The sequence below is a fragment of the Cavia porcellus genome, unplaced genomic scaffold (assembly GCF_034190915.1).
Source record: "Cavia porcellus strain 051 isolate PalLab524CR breed Dunkin Hartley unplaced genomic scaffold, mCavPor4.1 scaffold_13, whole genome shotgun sequence".
Taxonomy (NCBI): domain Eukaryota; kingdom Metazoa; phylum Chordata; class Mammalia; order Rodentia; family Caviidae; genus Cavia; species Cavia porcellus.
In genome coordinates this window covers 17,728,075-17,746,914 of record NW_026947496.1, presented here as the reverse complement: position 1 = coordinate 17,746,914, position 18,840 = coordinate 17,728,075, and the positions used below count along the sequence as shown (strand labels likewise).

Genomic DNA, 18,840 nt, shown 5'->3' with positions numbered 1-18,840 from the left:
ATCACTGAGCACTTTGCCTATCATACAAATGCAAGCCATGTTCAGACTGATCCGGGGAACTCTCTGATTCATCATCGTGGCTGAGCTACCTCAGGCCAGGGAGTCTGCTTTAAAGATCATTTAACAAGATACTCCACAGCCTGTTCTAGGTCCCTATTTCCTATTCTAAGAACTTTTAAACTACGGAAACATCACCTCGTTGCCTAAATCTTGCAGGGGGTCGCTCACGTTGTTCCCAATGAAGATAAGAAGTATCAAAGCATCTATTCTGGCATTTTCGCCTGGCCCTGCTAACGGACAGTCCCTTTGGCCATTCCTCTATAGGGTTTCTGAAGTTCTCTGTGTAGCCTTTGCACACACTTGCTTCATCTCCTGAAGCTCTCTTGTGGTTCTCCCTAGTGATCATCAAGAACAGGGTGAAGTCTGCCTTGTTTACCTCTATATTCTTTGTACCTAGCACAAGACCTAGCACAGAAGCTCCTATCAACCAGGTTATGTCTCAATAAGCCTGTTGTGTTAGTCAATGTTTCGTCACCATGACAAACACTCAATGTAAATGATTTAAAGAAGGAAAGGTTAATTTTGGCTCAGGGTTTCAGAGGTTTTAGTTCACGGCCAACTGGCCTTGACCAGAGATGAGGCAGAATATCACAGTGGGAGGGTGGAGTGGAAGAAAGCTGCTCATGGCAGACAGAAAGGAGAGCAGGGGACAGCCCAAGAGAAAGGGGCTGGGGGCTAGACATACCCCCCAAGGTAACATTCCATGATCTATGACTTTCTACTGGCCTTCCCTACCAAGTTTCCATCACCTCCCAATAATGTCACCAAATCATGATCTTATGAGTGAGTTAACCCACTGATGAAGGCAGAGCTCTTGTGAGCCCATCACCTGAATACCCCATCTCTGAACACATGAGACTTTAGGGGGACATTTTCAATCTAAAGAATAAGGCCCATCATGAGCTAAAAATATCATGAGTCAAAAATACATCTCACACATCCTAGCTACGACTGGACATCCCAGCACAGCGCCCTGAGAGTCAGTGATATCTCCGGTGATCTCGGAGCTGCAGCTGCTATCACTACCCAGAATCACATGAGACAGGAACAGGACAGGGCCACATGTCACTTGCCTAGAAAAGATCTAAATTCAGAATATTAAGTAGTTTCTGCTAAATGTAGATGCTTTCATGCCACAGTAAAGTTGAAAAAACAAATTCAGTCAGGAGCTATCTGCAAACAGCAACTATTCAAAATGTAATTTGTTAAAAGCACAAAAAACATGCAAAGCAATGAAAAGAGATAAGCAAACTATCTTGTCCTTCTCACTTTGTTAGAGAAGAAACTCAAAGAATTACAGCTGCAGTGTTCAGGGCTCAGTGATGGCTGACATGCAGGTACAGAGCAGCTGTTTCAGGTACGAACATCACTGCAAAGGGATCAGAAGGGATGAAAAGGGACAACTTTAAGAGAAGTTGACGATGCAATGCTGTCCCCTTCCTACTGTGTCACTTGGCTTCGGATACTTCATTGTATCTAACAGCCTGCTGGGGTCAATTTCTGATTCTAAGTGACACTTCCTATTCATCACTAGGAATTTGTTATTTCCCAGTGAGCGACTCCTAAGTTTGTTTCTTAGCAGCTGGGCACGCAGGTGCATTTTCCTCTGCCCTCGTCCCATGAGGCTGTTCCAATGGATCCGTCTTAGCCACCAGTAACAAAGCTGGCCTGTGGTTTATCAAGCCATTCAGAACAACAGTGATGGAAACTGTGGATTTGTAGACAGAGTACGGGAACTGGAAGGATCAGCCAGATCCCCACCGAGCCTGGGGAAACCTGGTTTTCTATCCCTCACCTAGTGCTAACCCACTGGCAGGTCAGCTCTGGTCTCTCTCCTGGTTTCTCCATTTAATGAAAAGTTTAGGTGAGATAATTGTGAAGGTCTCCTCGAGTTCTTAACATTACGATTCTACTTTAAAAACTGATAATGTGTTGAGTGAGTCAGAAATCTTCAGGAAACAAATTGATGTATTTCTGGTTGCATACTTAGACCCAAGAGAGCCTACCCTAAGCCTGTGGTCTGTGACAATGTCCCTGCAGTGCTAGCCCTCAAAAGCGCGAGATGACCATGCCAACAGTGGGCCCACCAGGAGTCCCCTTCTTTAAACCACATTCTGGGTATTTGAGAGCCCCTGCATCCCATGGCCAAGAGCTTCCCAAGGATGGAGTTTGAGCAGGTGTGCTGATGGGTGTCCAGAGGTGGGGATCCACCTGTACACCAGAGGCTTTGGTGGTGGGGGATGGGTAAAGAGAAGAAATAATCCGGGATTAGTGGGGGGCCTAAAAGAAGTCCCTTTATGTTTCCACAGTGACAGAAAAGAAAAAGAAGATGGGAGAGAGAAAGCAGTCTCTTTATCTGCTCTTGGGAAATCTAAAGTAATTGTTCTGTTTTCTGCACATTTGAAGTTTTGTATAAACTCTTGCAAAATATAATCAGTACCCTTTTTTTTCAAGACTGTTTTTTAGGCTCAGAGGATACAGAGCTAAACAGCATGATGCCCTGTTCTCCAGAGGAAACACAGTGCTGTGGATCTCACTGGACTCCCCTGCCTTCCTGCAGAGGAAGTGTCGTCTACTTAAATGATGACGCTGATTTTAGAAGGGCTCTTTTCAGGGTGACAATGGGGACAACCAAAAGGACGAGACTCAAAGATGGGCAAAGAGAAAGAGAAAAGAGTCAAAACGAAGACTGTTTTAGCTGTTTAGAAGGCTCTGAGAGTTAAGTTTTTGGAAGGAATTCTTCCAGATCTAAAAAAGGAAACTTGCTCAATCAGTACTATACAAAAGAAAGCCACTAAAACACAGTTTCTTCTCAATAAAGAATTGGCAAAAAACTACAGGGATCAGTATATACACATTGGAAGGACAGAAGCATGTGAGTATAGACATTTGTAAAACGGGTCAGAAGAGAAATCAGATTTCCCCTACGTGGCAAAATAAAAACCCAATTCCTTTAAGGCATGAAATGTAGAAGCCAGAATCATAGTTCTGATTCTTGGGCTTTTTATTTGATTGATAGGATTTTTTTTTTTTGGCCATCAAGAACAGAATCTCTTTACAAATATGTTTTCTTATCACTTTTGGCCGGTGGGTATATATAAATTCTATTAAAAATATTAATTTTACATTCATAGCAAATTTACCAAGGCTACATACTAATTCTAAGTCTGCCCGTAGATTCTCTTTTACTCTCTGTGAAGACATGCCTTGCTTTTCTGGGTAGAACCTTCAAAATTATGTGAGATGGAGAATGTATGGATGAATACTCCTCTCTTTCCATTGTGAGGAGAGATTTCTAATATCTCACCATTCAATATGGCACTTTTTGGGAAGTCCTTTCTACCAGATTAAAATGACTGCTTTTATTTGTAATTTCTTATGTCTTTTTCCTTAATATAATTTCATCAAAATGTGTTTTTTCGTCTTTAGGACTATTTGGTTTTCCTAATAATATGGTTTTATGGTAAATTATATCAATTATTTTTCTAATGTGAGACCATCTATGTTTGGGTACGCCTCATTTGGGCACGATACCTTTTCCCAAGTTGTTGAATTTGGTTGCATGGTATTTAATCTATGTTGTCAATAAAACTGGTCAACAAACTTTCCTTTCTTATTCTGGCTGTTCTAGTATTATGATCACAACATAACCATTCTCTTACTTTATACTTTTTGGGATAATTTACAGTTTTTCCTTACTGATTTGAGTAGAATTTGGCTTAATGATCACCTAGACCTACTTCTTTTTTCTTTTTTTAAAGGATAATTTTAAATTATTGTAAATAATTTTTATCTAGAGAAAATCAATCTGAAAATTCAGTAATAGGGAAAATGTAAAAAAAAAAAGCAAAAGATTTGAGAAAAAACATAAAATTGCAAATTAGTACATGAAAAGAACTTCAGTAATCATTTAGAGAAATGTGAAGTCCAACTGCAGCAAGGTAGTACTCACATCACTAGAATGTCTACAATTAAAAAGATTATTCAGTGTTGAGAAGCATGAGAGAAACTGGAATCAAATCACACTATTTAAAAGAATGCAAAGTGATACTAACACTTTTGAAAACAAACATCAATTTCTTATAAACTTGAATATACTCTACCACAACCCAGCAATCTCATTTTGAGTTATTTACCCAGGTGAAATGAACACGTTTCCACATAATGGCCCCAAACTACAAAACTACAAAAGTCTTTCAGTAGTCAAAGGGATGAACTGTGGTACATCTACACAAAGGCATATTATACAGTAAGAAAAAGGAAAAGACTACAGATACACATCATTTTATGGATAAATCTGAAATGTATTTTCAAAACACTACATACCATGTGATTCTACTTATATTACATTCTAGAACAGATGAAATTATAGGGGTAGAAAACAGATCCATGGTTACTGGGGTCTGAGGTGAGAGGATAAGTAATTTATAAAAGAGCCTGAGCTAAGGGCAACAAAGCTGAGATGTCTCTTGGTTGTGATGAGGTTTCATTCTGTGTATGATGGTTAGAACTCATAGAACTGTGCATGAAAACTGATTGGCTCTAGAGAGACTCAGGCTGGGCATGCGGAAGGTGATTGGGTCGTGGGGATGCTATGCTCATCAGTGGCTCCACCCATAGCTAAAAGTGCTGTGAGGAGATAGAGCCTGGCTGAGGGGCCACCGGGGGGCGTAACCTGGAAGGGCTGATCCGCCTCCCTGCGCCTGCTCTCTCTGCTTCCTGGCTGCCATGGTGTGAGCAGCCTCCTCTGTCCGGCCACTCCCACTATGCTGCTCTGGCCTCGGGTCCAGCTGACCTCAGACTGTGGCCGGAAGCCCAGACAGACCTCTTTTTTAGGTAGTGTGCGTTGGGTATTTTGCCTCAGAGACAAGGAAGTGATTAAGACAAATGAATATTCGTGTCTGTCAATCACACTCCGATTTTAAAATGTTGCAGAAAAGAGGAAGGATTTTAAATTACTGACTTAATTGCATACGGATTATAGTTTATTCAAGTTTTCTAGCTGCACCAGTGCTTATCTTGGCAATTTATACTATTTTCTAGCAAGCTGTCTTTTTAACCTAGATTTTCAAATTTTGAAAAAATACTATTCTAAGTTTTTCTTGAGGGAAAGAAGATTGAAGGGAGGGGAAGAGGGCTGAAAAAAAGGAATCAAGACACATTACATATGGGTACAAACTCCCTGATGTAATGAATGTGATCATTATGTATATCTAACATGTATCAGTGGAACTAAAAAATTAAAAATTCTACTCTATAGTGATATTGTTTTCACTTCTAGTTTTAAAATGTGTGTCTTATTTGTAGGTAATTTGATTAGGTTTTTTTTAATGTATCTTAGAAGTCTTTTTAAGTAACTATTTTTAGATTTTATAAACTTATTTTTTTAAGGGCCGGGGGATTTAGCTCAGCAGCATAGCACCTGCCTGGCAAGCACGAGGTTGTCAATTCGATCCACAAAAACAAAAGAAAACAAAACCCAATAACTGATTTTTTAAATTCTTTTTGGTTTATTAACTTTGGTGTCTTCCAATTTGTTTTTGTAAGGTACATCTTGAAGGTTATACACTTTCCTCTACATACGGGACATGCTACAGGTTGCATGAGTTTGACAGAGAATATATCTATTTTCCATTGGTTCTAAAGATGTATTTAATATTGAATGCAATTTATAAAATACGTATTTATCATTAAATTTCTAGTCTTGTGATGGGGTTGGCTATCTCACAGCTTGTTAATTATGTACATTCATTTTTTATCCTGACTTCTTTTTCTCTGCCTGATCTATCAGTTCTTGAGAGGCACACATTTATCCTCAGATTCTGCCAGCTTGTGCTGTGCACACTCTGAGACTATGAAGTTAGCTATACCTATTCGTATTTTGAATTGTTCTCTTTATCCATACAGAAAGACTCCCATTTAAAACATTTCCCCTTTAACATCTACTCTGCATGACATTTATGTAAACTGACACTCCTTTTTAAATATTAGTTGGTATGTCTTTACATTATTTTAAACTTTTTCTATAGCCTTCATCTGTAAGTACTTTTCTAAATAGCATATATCTGAGCTCTGCTGTATAGTTTTACACAACACCAATCTTTTAACTGGTACATACAGAAAGCTCATGTACATTGTGATTATTGACATATTTGGATTTATTTCTGCCATGTTATTTAATGCTAATTACCATGATTTTCCTGCTATTTGTCCCTCTTTATTATCTTCTCTTTAAGTGTTAAAGGATTTCATTATTCTCTTTTTCTCTCTTCCCTGGTTCAAGTTATACTCTATACTGTACTTCTGTGTTTTTAGTGGCAACCTGACTTGTTCCCAGTATGCTTGTAAGGAAAGTTCAGAATGTCTTCCTATCTCTGTTTCCCTCCAACCCCAGAATAACAGTTTGCTCAGAGCTTCTTTGCTCAGATCACCCCCTCCTGTTTCATGTATACTAGTTCTGCCTTTCTGAAAAACAATCATCCAATTGCTCCTTATTATTACATCTTCATTTCTGCACGACGAATGCCTATCTGCATTTATAAAAGCCTCCTGGTGTCTTTACCCATTACCAATTCCACGTTCTCCTCCTCCGTTAGGGCTCCCAGCTCTTTCTGAAGCCTCTTCACATTTCTTTGCCGTGTCTTTCACATTTCTTGGGAGAGATGTCTCTTTGGGGCCATCTCTTTTAGAATTTTACACATAGCTTTTAAGAGTATCTTCATCTCCCCTGAATGATGGTTTAACTGGGCACAAAACTGTTGGCCGATGGTATTTCCCCCTCAGCACACCGAAGACATAATAATGTCCATGGCCCGTCATCTGCAATGTGCTGATGGAGCAGATGGATGCCCACCAGAGCCTTGGTTGATGCAACACAGAAGGAGAGAGAGAGAGAGAGAGAGAGAGAGAGAGAGAGAGAGAGAGAGAGAGAGAGAGAGAGAGGAGCAGATACACAGAGTGTAGAAGAAAAGGGAAGAAGGTGTCATGGTAGGCAGAAGTAGGTGGACCACGCAGCTGGTCAGAGAGAGAGAAAGGACCAACAGTGAAATCTCAAGTCCATTCCTCAAGCTGTCTTAGCCATTCACAGCTCTTTCCTGTTAAGTAGGAAGCCCTCTTCTTGCTTTGAAGAAAGCATGGCAGGAGGAGTAAGTACATCTTTGTGGAGAGAAACTAACAGTGACGAGAGGGACATTGTATTCCTGTGTTCCTGTTATGAAGCCCACTGCTATTGCCTTTAAAGAGCACAGTCATACTTCCTGTAGGGGTTGTTTTTAAAAGAAGCTTTCAGAAACATCATAAAATACTTTCAGGAGCAGTGGCTGGGGAGGGCATTGTACAAAGAAGGATGTTTTGCTAACAGAAAGGGTAAACACTGGACCTAGCATTTCTGCTGCTATGATATTGGAATGCAACTGAAGATATGCTTAATAAAATTGTGCACATCTTTTTGCAAATTGGTTGCTATAAAAGTAAAGAATATTAGGCTGTCTGGTGGGAGCCTCAGAGAACATCCATTCTGAATGCTTCACTTCATGCAGGAGGAAATCAAACTCCAGGGAAATTCGTCAATTCATCTGAAGTAGAACCTGTTTGGGAAGTACAGTGGGGTCATGCCAAGGATTTTAAGTATGGGCAGAGCTCCACTCACAGACACCTCTGCTTTAACCCACTCTTATACAGCAACTTCTTGGGTACATAATGAGAGAGACACGCTTGGGACTTCTGCACCCAGCATTTTAAGCACTGTACTGTGTACCACTCCCTGCTCATATGAATAATGCATTGTTATCCAACACATTCTGATTTACTGTTGGTGTAACAAATTGTACTCTAGTGCCTATTTGCTGTATTTTCCTAAAAATACTCTCATCTTTAGCTCAGCCTGAAGATTCCTTTGGTTTTTTATTAGTCATAGAGGCAAACCATTACAGCCTTTTCCTCTCTTACAAAAGTACTAAGGAAGGAAGGAAATTTTGGGGGAGAAAGTTCTGTCATTATGATTCTATTTAATCCCTAACACGTTTGCTTTTTTTTCCACTGAGTCTTACTTACAAGATTCATTCCCAAGAGTACTTCTGCAAGGCAGATACAGGTGGCACAAGGTAACAAAACACGACATTTCAACTTTTTTTCTTTTTGGAATTGGGAATTGAACTCAGGACGTCAAGCTTGCCAGACAGGTGTTGTGCCACTGAGCCATGCCCTTGGCCTCAACTTACTCTTATTTTGGTCACTGAGCATTTGAGTTATTAGTTCTTGGAAGGTCATCTATGTACTCAGAAGGCAACCTCATCCTAGAAGACTTTGCAAAAAGGAACCTCACACACTGTTGGTTTACTTATAAATGGACTAAACCAATGTAAATCTTCCCACTTTGACCCGGTACACGCTCCACTGACAATTAAACCAGCTGGGTAAAAGTTTTGATGCCATCGATCTGCCAGGTGGTTGTGCTGGTGGTTTACTGAGTTTCCAGTCTCATTACAGATGTCTCTTCCCCACACTTGTCCTACAAAACTCCAAACTGCAGCACTCTGAGTAACTTTTTCGAAGTTCCCTCAAACACATTCAAATCTAATGGGCGTGATGCTTGTGTGGGACAGGCAGGTCAAGGCGACAGCATCCAAAGTCCTGGCAGAGCTGGCTGCAGGCCTATTTTAAGTGGGAGATTTCTACATAGCACATTTCTTACATAAAGCTGGAGCAGGTGAGTTCTTTAGTTCTCCAACCCACAGATCCTGTCTGGCTACAGAAATAATGGGAATGAGGAACCCTTATTAAATGACTTTTTTTTTTTTTTTGGTACCAATGAGAAGAATACCTGGCCACTGCCAGAATGTGAGAAAGGCTTAGAGGTAACACAGTCCTTTTAGATGGCCTAGTGGGATACACTTTTACAGGATGAGCTGATAGAGTTCAGAGAGAGGTGTACACTTGCTTAAGGTCATCCATGTGGTTACTTACAGCCAGAACAGTGGTAATCTTGCTAGTGTATCACATTGCTAATCTTAACTTAACATCCAATTAGAAAAAAAAAACAGAAGAAGTCACTGTGTATCCTGATTTCGGGACATCAAGCATCTTTCTTAAGGTCTCATGGGAATCCCATAATTAGTGCACAGGCAGGTACGGGGTATTTTACCCGTCAAATCTCTGGAGGTTGTTTCTGAAACTTACTGCTTGCCAAGTATTCCTTGGCCTGCAATCCTAATGCCATGTATGTGTAAGTCTCCCACAGTGAGAGGAGTGAAAAATTAATGAGGAGCTCAGAGAAGCTCATTTTCAAGGATACAGAGGCTGGGAGAGCAAAGCAAACTGAAATTGAAGGGAAAGGTTTTAAGCTATCAGCTTCAAGCTCTGGAAAATCATATAAATGGGGTGTAAATGTAAATATAGCCACATGAAAATGCAGTACCACCAAAGAGCTATTTAGGGAGGCACTGGAGCTGAATGATAAACATCCAGAATTTACCATTCATGGATGCCCATCTATCTCCACGATGCCCAGTCCTCCAGGCACTGGATATATTCAGTATGGCCTGGTGCCCTTGAGTTGTTTTTTTTCCCCCACAAGGAAGAACCCAGAACTTTGATCCAGACAAAATGGACACAAGTCACTTCAGAATAGGCCTTAGATGTGGGACTCTGTCTGAACCTGAACATCCTGGGTGTCCCCGGTGCAGGCTCTGACCTTCACCTGTTCTTTCTCTTAAGCAGCTTCTACCCAAGGGACAGCTCTCTAGCTCACATGCATATGCTACTGGCCAGAGAGCTACTTTTCCAAAATATCTCAGGGAAGGGTTACTAGTGCTCTAGAGCTGGGGAACCAGGAGAATGTGCCAAGCATGGGAATAATTCATGCCTGACCTTCTTTGACCGGTTAAAAATATTTGCAGTCCCAGTAATGAGCTGTCAACAGACCACAGCTCCACATGATTACAGAATATTTTTAAGCCAACAATAAATTGCCTGCCAATCTCCAGAAGATGTCTAAGGACAAGAGAAACCTGGCCTTCTTTTGAGAACAACAAGCTTTCATCTCGTTTATGGATGTTCTGGAGTGAGGTGTATCCACCAAAATTCACACGCTGGCCCCCTAATCCCCAGCATCTCAGGGTGTGACCTGACTTGGAAATCGGGTTGTTGAAGATGTGGCAAGGAGGGTTAAGGTGCAGTCCTGATGGAACAGTTAGACTCTGGTTTCTGTAGAAAGAGAAGAATTTGAACAGATGTAGGCACAGGAGTGCCATGTGAAGAAGAAGGCAGAGATGGCAGCAGTGCATCAACAAGCCAGGAAGTGGCAAAGCTTGCCAGCAAACACCAGCATCCAGGGGAGAGGCAGGCAGCAGATTCTGTCTCACAGCCTGGCAGGAAGCTGTGGGGTCTGGGCTGCTCTCCTTTGCATGTCATGACTAAATCTGACCTTGGCTCCCTGCTCTCCCAGAAGATGGAATGCTTTCCTTGTGTGGGGAGAGCTCCTGGACTTTCCTGGGCCAGGGGGTGCAGAGAAGTCAGCTTCCCACCAGAGTAACCAAAATGCAAGGGATAACCAACTTGCAAGGAGGAAGGTTTATTTCAGACCTCCGGTTCCAGAGGTTTTAGTCCATGGCTGGTTGGCCTTGTGGCTTTTAACCACAGTGGAATGGTATCAATCGCAGACACAGTGTGTGGCAGAGGGAAGCAAAGCAGCAGAGACAGGTGGTGTCCCAGCAGCCCTGCCAGGGCACGCTCCCAGTTACCCGATTTCTCCCACCGTGACTCTACCTCTTCCGGTTTCCACCTCTTCCTAGCACCGTGGGCCCATGACCTGGCCTTTAACACCGAGGTCTTTGGGGCGACATTTAAGATCCAAACAACAGCAGGGCTCTGTGTCCTTTTTATAATCCCCTAACGTCAACTCTTACCCACTCCTGTTATAAAATAACTCCCGGTCATGAGTCACCTGGGCAGAAAACTCTACCTCAGGCTTCTCCTTTTCCCTCACTCCTACATTTGCTTTGCCACAGCTCCATCCATTTCTGCCTCCTCCGTGCCTTCCCTCTTTTTCTTCTTTGTTTCATTTTTGGTGCCCTACCTCATGCGGGTGCCAATTATCTCCTGCCTGGACTGTCACAATAGCCTTTTCATGGCCTCCCCCTGCCAGGCTCCCCACTGTGCCCATCCTCGGTTATATCTGTAACCATCAGTGACTCACTGAAGGCCAGCTGTGATTCTATCACCTCCTTGCTCGAAAGCCCCCAGTGGAATGACAGCCCAAGTCTGCAGTCTTTGTGACTGTCCCCGAGCTGCTTCCGGCTTCTACCTCCCAGCACTTAGCTCTCATAACCCAAGTCCCAACCAGGTCTAAGGCAGACTTAAATTTTGCATCAGTGGGGTTACAACCCGGAGCCTCATGTCTGCTGGGCAAATGCTCTCCTACTGAGCATCTCCAGCCCCAAAATACACGTCTCATTTTCCACCTCTGTGCCCTTCATTTATCCCACTGGCTGGGTTTGGAAAGTCCTCTCACCTAATTCTTCTTGTCAGAATCTTGGCCATTGTGTAAGGATTGTAGTTGTGGTGCCACAGTTCTGTACGCTCTGGAATGAACTAGATCAATCCCGGCTCCCAATTAAGATATAAAGGCAATGGCAAATTATCAGACTTCCCCATCTTTCAGGTTCCACAACTGGAAAGAAGGGGAAATGATACCTCACAGGGTGACACTGGGGATCAGAGAAGCAAATGTGTGAACTACAGTTAGGATAGCACCTGGCTCAGGAAGCTTTTAGTAACTTTTAATTATTGTTATTGACTCCCCTCAAATTCTTCTCTGCTGTCTCCTTTTTGCTTTTGCAATGTTTTATTTTATAGGATCATTCTAGAGTTTTGCAACGATCACATTCATCATAGGGAATCTGTACCTTTACATGACATGTCTTGCTTCTTTTCTCATTCCCCTCCCTTCCCTTCAGCCCCTCTCTCACTCCCTATTTACAAAGATCTGTTTCCATTTTTTCCTTCTATTTTTTCCTGTCCCTTCTTTCCTTTCCCCTCCTCCTACCTTGTTCCCCATCTCATTTGACCATTTTCACCCCATTTCCTAATATCTATTAAACATCTTGGTCTTTATTTACACTGCTTCTGCCCCAACTTGGCTGTACTCAAGTACTTCACAGTAAGAAATTGTATTCTTTCAATTCTGTGTCTGAGTGCCTAACCTAGGACTTAGCACTTAATACTTAGCACTTAGTGAGTACAAAATGCTCCCAAAACAAATGGAAGGCTGAATGCTGAACCACTAGAAAGTGTGAACACCCCAATGGGAAGGATTCCATAATACCTTTCCCTGCAGCACCGATGCTAGGAGTCTGTAGTTTTTGCAGGTGCAAGAGGTGAAGGGCTAAATTAATCTGAGGCATTAGGATCTTCCCCAAGGACACTTCACGTCATTTCTTTGGGCAGTGATTATCAACTGGCACTAGATTAAGACAATCTAGGGATCACTTGTTTTGTGCTTCTAGAACATGTTGTATGTACCTCTTGATCACTTAACTTGTGAAACTGTAATTACTGGTTCCCAGTTCTATTTCTTCCCTGAGTGTGTGGCTCAGTGTGGGCGACTCTGCTTCTTTAGCTCTCAATTTTCTGTACTTGGCATTTAGGAGATCTTGGGTAAGTTGTGTTGAACAAAGGACTTTGTAGGAGAAATCCACAGCAAATAATGGGACACTGTGAAACACTGGTACCATTAGCTGGCCAGGAAAGAAAGAAAAAGAAAGAAAGAAAGAAAGAAAGAAAGAAAGAAAGAAAGAAAGAAAGAAAGATCCTTTCATTGTATTCTTCAAACAACTTACTATTTAGAAAGTTCTTCTGATCAAATACTATTGCTTTTTCTATAAAATAATTCTAAAAAGAGTACATACTTATCCATATTCATCTAATCATGCTGGCCCTGGATGCTGCTTGGTTTGCAGTATTTTGCTTTCCAAACTTGATGTGGTGAGTTAGAGGATAGAGTCCCTTGGCATGTGACCCGGGGCTATAAAGTGCTCCACAGTGGGGTAATCCTGCATCCCAGCCCGGGAGCCTAAGCTTCAAAAGACTGGAGAAAGGAAAAGTGGATGCTTCCTGGCCCCTGGCTGGTCTCAGGGCTCACAGCATGGCTGGGAGGGGTAACACATGGTTTCCTTTTTCAGAAAGCAAAGTCAGGATTGAGAAAAGAGACAGGCCACAACTGGCATGTTTGATTTTCTGCCACTGTAACAAAATATCTGCAGTAAATCAACTTATAAGCAAGAAAGGCTTTTTGGTTCACAATTTTGGAGGCTGTAGCCATTAGTTATTTGACTCGGTTGCTTTTGGGATTGTGGTGAGGCAGCGTGTTATGGGGGGAGCAGAGGAAATCACTCGACTCATGGTGGCCAGGAAACAAAATGAAACACAAAGGGCTGGGGGTCCTAATATCCCCGCCAGGGCCCCATGACCTAACTTCCTCCTGCTGAGCTCTATCTCTTAAGGATTCCACCACATTTAATAGTGCTGGGCACTTAGGACTAACCAAGCCTTTAGACCATGGCCCCGAGAGGACATTTCAAACCCAGAACAATACCAGGATAATTCTCTTCTTTATGTAGGGGTTTCATCACCTTCAGATGAAGTTGGAAATAATTCTTCACTTACTGCAGCAGAGACATAAACAACTTTAGCCTTTACTAATAAAACTTTGACTGCCCGAACCTCAGGCTGATATAAGTAATGCATGTAGGTCAAGCCCTTACTCTAGCAAAATGTTTCTTGTTTCAACATTGAAAAATTAAAAATAATTGATCAAAAGTAGAGTGAGCTCAAGGACCAAGGTACTAGATCCCAAATTCTGCCTTTGCTCTGTGACCTTAGGGCAATTTGCTTAACATCTCTGTCTTAGCTGCCTCCACCGTGAAGAGGGAATAAAAACAATGCCAGGTCTCATGAGTGGGTTTGAGAAGAGAGAATGGAGCTAACAAATGCAAAGAACTGGAAAGGATGAATAGCACATAAATACATCTTGACAAGCCAAGATTAAATTATCCAAAGATGATACGTGGGTAAAATTCAGTGGAAATGTATCTTTTACAACTGTTCATACTTAGGGTAATAATTCAAATAAAATCTAATGTGAACATTTAGTTCTATTCCCTAAAGGCCATCATACTGTAACACATTTTTCTGTATTTTCATCATCAAGGTGTTGCATACAAACTATTACAAAACTCAACCCAAGCAGAATCATAACATATATACTGTCTATAACCTATCTCATTTCTTCCACTTGACTGTGAGTCTGAAAGTTCCTTCCATATCTGAAGATATAAACCTTATTTAGACATAACTGTGGCTCCCAGATACTCCATTGTGTAGAAAGATGACACCATTTATGTAACCATTCTCCGGTGATTGCATTATCTTGTTTCCAGTAGTCTGCTATTATACACAATCTGTAATGAATAACTGTGTGCATTAATCTTACTATATTTCTGGAAGCACATAGGTAGGATGAGTTCCTGGCAATTTATAATTTCTTTGGGACATGCCCTTCCATCAAGGGTGGAATTCTGTGACATATTTTTTCCCCATGTATTTGGAATGCTCTTCTGTGCCTCACCGACCTTTGCTAGGTTGATAAATTGCAAAGTCAAGGCTAAGTGCATTTACAATTCTGATGACTTACTTCTGCCACACTGTATCCACAAACCCCTGCCGTGATTCATCCTGCCAGCAACATCATAGGAGCAAAGCTGTTTCTCAGTCCATCCTCATGCTGGTTGGGACAGGTTGTTTATCAATTTCTTATAACTTTGCCAAAGCACGTGGAAAACAATATCTCACTCAATTCATGTTTCCTCAATTATGTCAGTGTGAGTTTCATATATCTATATTTTCTTATGGGACATTTGTATTCTTTGACTTGTGCATTCAGACCCTCTGCCCAGGCTGTTTTGAAAATATGAACTCAGGCATTGCCCTGCTTAAAAAACCTTCCCCAATGACCTATTGGAATTTTGGATTTGAATATGACAAAAAAGGAATCTCTGATCTGTTTCCTTTCGTGCCTCTTCTCTCAAGTGGTTTCCTCAAATATGATGGCACAATGACATCTGTGACCACCTGTCTGTGGTCCCAGCTCTCCTGTATCTTGTTCAATAAAAATTCACTGCAGCTGTAGGAATTTCAATTTTCATATACTTTAAGAAGCTATTAAACACTCAATCTCTAGTATTTCCTTTTTCCTATTAATCGTCTTGTCAGAATCCATTTGTAAGTAGTTTGTTGTTTATGGCTTCTGTTAGTTTACATCAGTAAGGATACCCAGGTGTCATGGTTTATGCCAGTGGTCTCTAAGCCTCATGCAATTATGGATACAACCAAATCAAGTGATTGTGATTGGTTCATTGGCTAGTGCTCAGACTGGTGGTGTGAGTGCTACATCCACCCAGGGGTGGGGCCAGGATATGATGTATCAGCGGGAAGAAGGTGTGTGTCTCTCTCTCTTGCCAGTTCATGCTTTGTTTTTTGCAGCAGCTATGAATGGCTGCCCCGCATGTCACACTGCCTTGGAACCAACTGAGTATGTTCTGACACCTCCAAGAACTGTAAGAAATAAACCTTTCCTTCCTTCATTTTGGGTGTCGAGTATTTTGTCTCAGCAATGAGTAAAAAGTAACTAATATACCTGGTATCTTCCTCCTGTCCCTTACTAAAGTTCCCCTGTACTGAAGTTCAGTTATTCTGATGGGAAACATGTTAGGCCAGGCTGGACTGGCCCCATACAATATTCACACCAGGAGTTCATAATAAACAAGAGAAGAAATCAGTCCAAAAAGAGGTCGATGAGCTGGCTTCCCTGGGGCCATTTCCAATAGACTGCCCAGTGCTGGAACATTTTGGGAATCAGCAGCATCTTCTCTATTTGACTTCTCACTAACTACTTTTCACTTCGCACTGCTACACATTTCTGTATTCCAGCTCCTCCACTAAGTGTGAAGTCATTACTCTCCACGCCACAGGGAGTGAAAATTATTATGACTTTTTGGGAAAGTGAAGGCCACAAAAGTATTCACACCCAATATGACAGTGAACCTGGTCTCAACTCCAAAGAACTAGTCTGAAGGAAGAAATGCTACCCACATAGATGTCTGTGGTAGGATTATTTATAAGAATTTACACCCAATGGAATACATAGCAGGGTCACTGAACGAGGGATTGTCATGATATTATGTTAAAATGGCAGAGATAAACTTTGTATTTTTATTTTGATTGCAACTATGTGAAATTATTATCAAAGAATATTAGTGAGTACATACACAAGGACATAATCTATAGGAGTCTGAGCAGTAAGGGTTTACTTTCTCTCTACCTTGAAACTTTAATGAAGTTAATTGATTCAGTTCTGCAGTACTGGGGATTGAAGCCAGAGTCTTTGGACTAAGTGATATCCCCAGTCTCTCTTTCTCATTCATTCATTCATTTGTTCGTTCATTCATTCATTCATTCAACATAAGGTCTTGGTAAGTCTCTAACTTATGATCCTCCATCCTCAGCCTTCATTGTTATTTTTAAAACTCAGGTTTTCTATGTGGAACCTACAGATAAAATTATGAGAGTAACAGTCACATAGGCAGTGATGAGCATGTTAAATGATTTCTTTAGAGACATTTAATTATTTTCCGGCAATTAGAAGTTAACACGCAAGAACCCATTGATCTTTTCTGAAGCAGCAGACCCTGATGTGACAGTAGCCCTCACAGAAAGGCATATTGTTATGAATATCTCTGCAGATACTTGGCCCAGGTCTATTAAGTGATGCTCCAACCATTTGTCAGATAGGTGAAGACCACCCTTGTTGTAATAGCAACTTTTCTTGTAATGAATCTCTCTAGTTGTGTGTGCATGAAATAGTTTTGTTCTACAGTGGATAAATTATATGACTTTTGTTTGCAAAGGAATATATTAATGCACAATGCTTCAGAACTACAGTTCATGGTTGCTTTAGACAATCCTCACAGATACATCTGGAAATGTAACCTGTAGCATGATGCAACCCATCCTTGTATGCTGCTAAAGCATGCAGATAGTTTCTCACCTATCAGTAAAGCCATTCATGCTTCCTAACAACCCAGAGAACACAAATCCTAACAGTATGGGGTAATTTTTTTTTGCAAGGACACAGGGATGTTGGTATCCCATAGAAGAGATGCTCATTCCCTTAGAAACTCATACTGGGCTAATAATTTGAGGACAAAAATATACTGAACATTACAACAGTCTTCTGTGACCAAATATCTGTGTATCCGAGCATCCTTAGCACTCCTCTGACTTCTACTCACAGAGGCTTTTCACATCGCTGCACTTAATTCTCCCTTACTATAAAAAGTTGAAGAAAAAAATTCTCCCTTATTGTGATGAAACAGGGAAAATTCTGGGGGCATCTGAGGTTATCACCCAAGCCTGGCAATCTCAGGTCAGACCCACTCCACTCCAGGCAGGCTCTTACATACAACAGTTCCTTTCATTTATGTGAATTCATCAGTATCTTGCATACTTTATATTCTCACTTTACTATCCCCAAAATCTTCCTGAGACTGACACAAAGATGGGGAAAACTTTTACACTGACTTTCAAGAACACTGAATTCGTGGGAGCACTCGTGGACTATTTTAGATATCATTATAAGATTACTAAATACGTTTTAGTTGAGCAAGTCTGAAATCATAACTGATTCATTATCTAATGTCATTCCTGTGATTTTCTACAACTTAGAATTTAACAAGGAAATCAACTAAATTAACCAACCACCAACCACCCAACAAGATTTTAAAAGTACTGACAAGTTGATGCACCACATGGGTGTCTTTCCCTGCTCCAGTATTAGTCACTAAAATCACCAAATCTATTTCAATATTTGTTCTGCTTTCCTAATGAGATCAGCTTTCTGACTTCAAGCATGTTTCAAAGTTATCCACCAAGATGTCCACTAAAGCTGACCTATTTACTACTCAAAATGCAGAAGACCCTGGAGTGATACAGACTTGCCTTGAATCCTCCAGGGCTTTAACATTAAGCAGTCCTGTGATCCTTGGAAAGTTATTGAGACTTTTTCCTAAGCTCAGTATCCTCTTTGATAAAGCAGGTATTAACAGGAACTGTTTCATAGGGTGGTGGAAGCCACAGAAGCTCATCCTTTGTCAACAGTTGGCTGTGGTCTTTGGTACTGGTAGTGTTAATGGACGAAAGTAACATGCAAGCATTAGATTGTTGAAAGTAAAAGTGTCAAAGGGAAATGAATGATTCAAGAATTCTGGGAGACCCCAGAAAACCCAGATAAATGTCTAGCGAAAGCCATGACGGATAAAGGAGAGGGCCTATCTGCAACTGGACTGCATCTGGAAATGCAACTGAGCCTTGATTCAGAGATGTCCTCAGAATGAAGGCTGACTCATTTACAGAGTCAGGATGTTTCTGGAGGGGGAGACTGTGTGACAGCTGATCTTTTACAAGAATTCTTATTAATATATGTTTGCAGTACACACTGGTGACATTCATCACGGGGACTGCTACATGCACATAACACATCTTAATTGATTTTACTTCTTCCCCTTTTCCTTCCTTCCCTCCATTGTCTGGCTCCCTTCTCACTTGCAAAAGACCTAGCTCCCTGTTTTCTGTTACCTATCTTTTATTTTGCTCTTTAAATAATTCACACTTTAGTTTACTCTTGATTGTGAACTTGACTGGCAGGAGAGCCACCTAGGAGATTAGTGA

The 18,840-nt window shown here is 41.2% G+C and overlaps 2 protein-coding genes across 11 annotated transcripts in view; both read right to left on the bottom strand.

Moving 5' to 3' along the window:
* The window catches only part of Phactr1 (phosphatase and actin regulator 1), a 508,872-nt gene that overhangs the window by 172,541 nt on the left and 317,491 nt on the right, over nucleotides 1-18,840 (bottom strand). The window lies entirely within an intron of this gene.
* LOC134478501 (ER membrane protein complex subunit 5-like) overlaps nucleotides 1-18,840 on the bottom strand; it is a 95,781-nt gene that overhangs the window by 61,927 nt on the left and 15,014 nt on the right. Inside the window, exon 1 of the mRNA XM_063259897.1 lies at nucleotides 1-18,840. This exon is cut by the window's left edge and continues 61,927 nt beyond it; it is cut by the window's right edge and continues 15,014 nt beyond it. The gene's annotated coding sequence lies outside the window, so the exon portion shown is untranslated.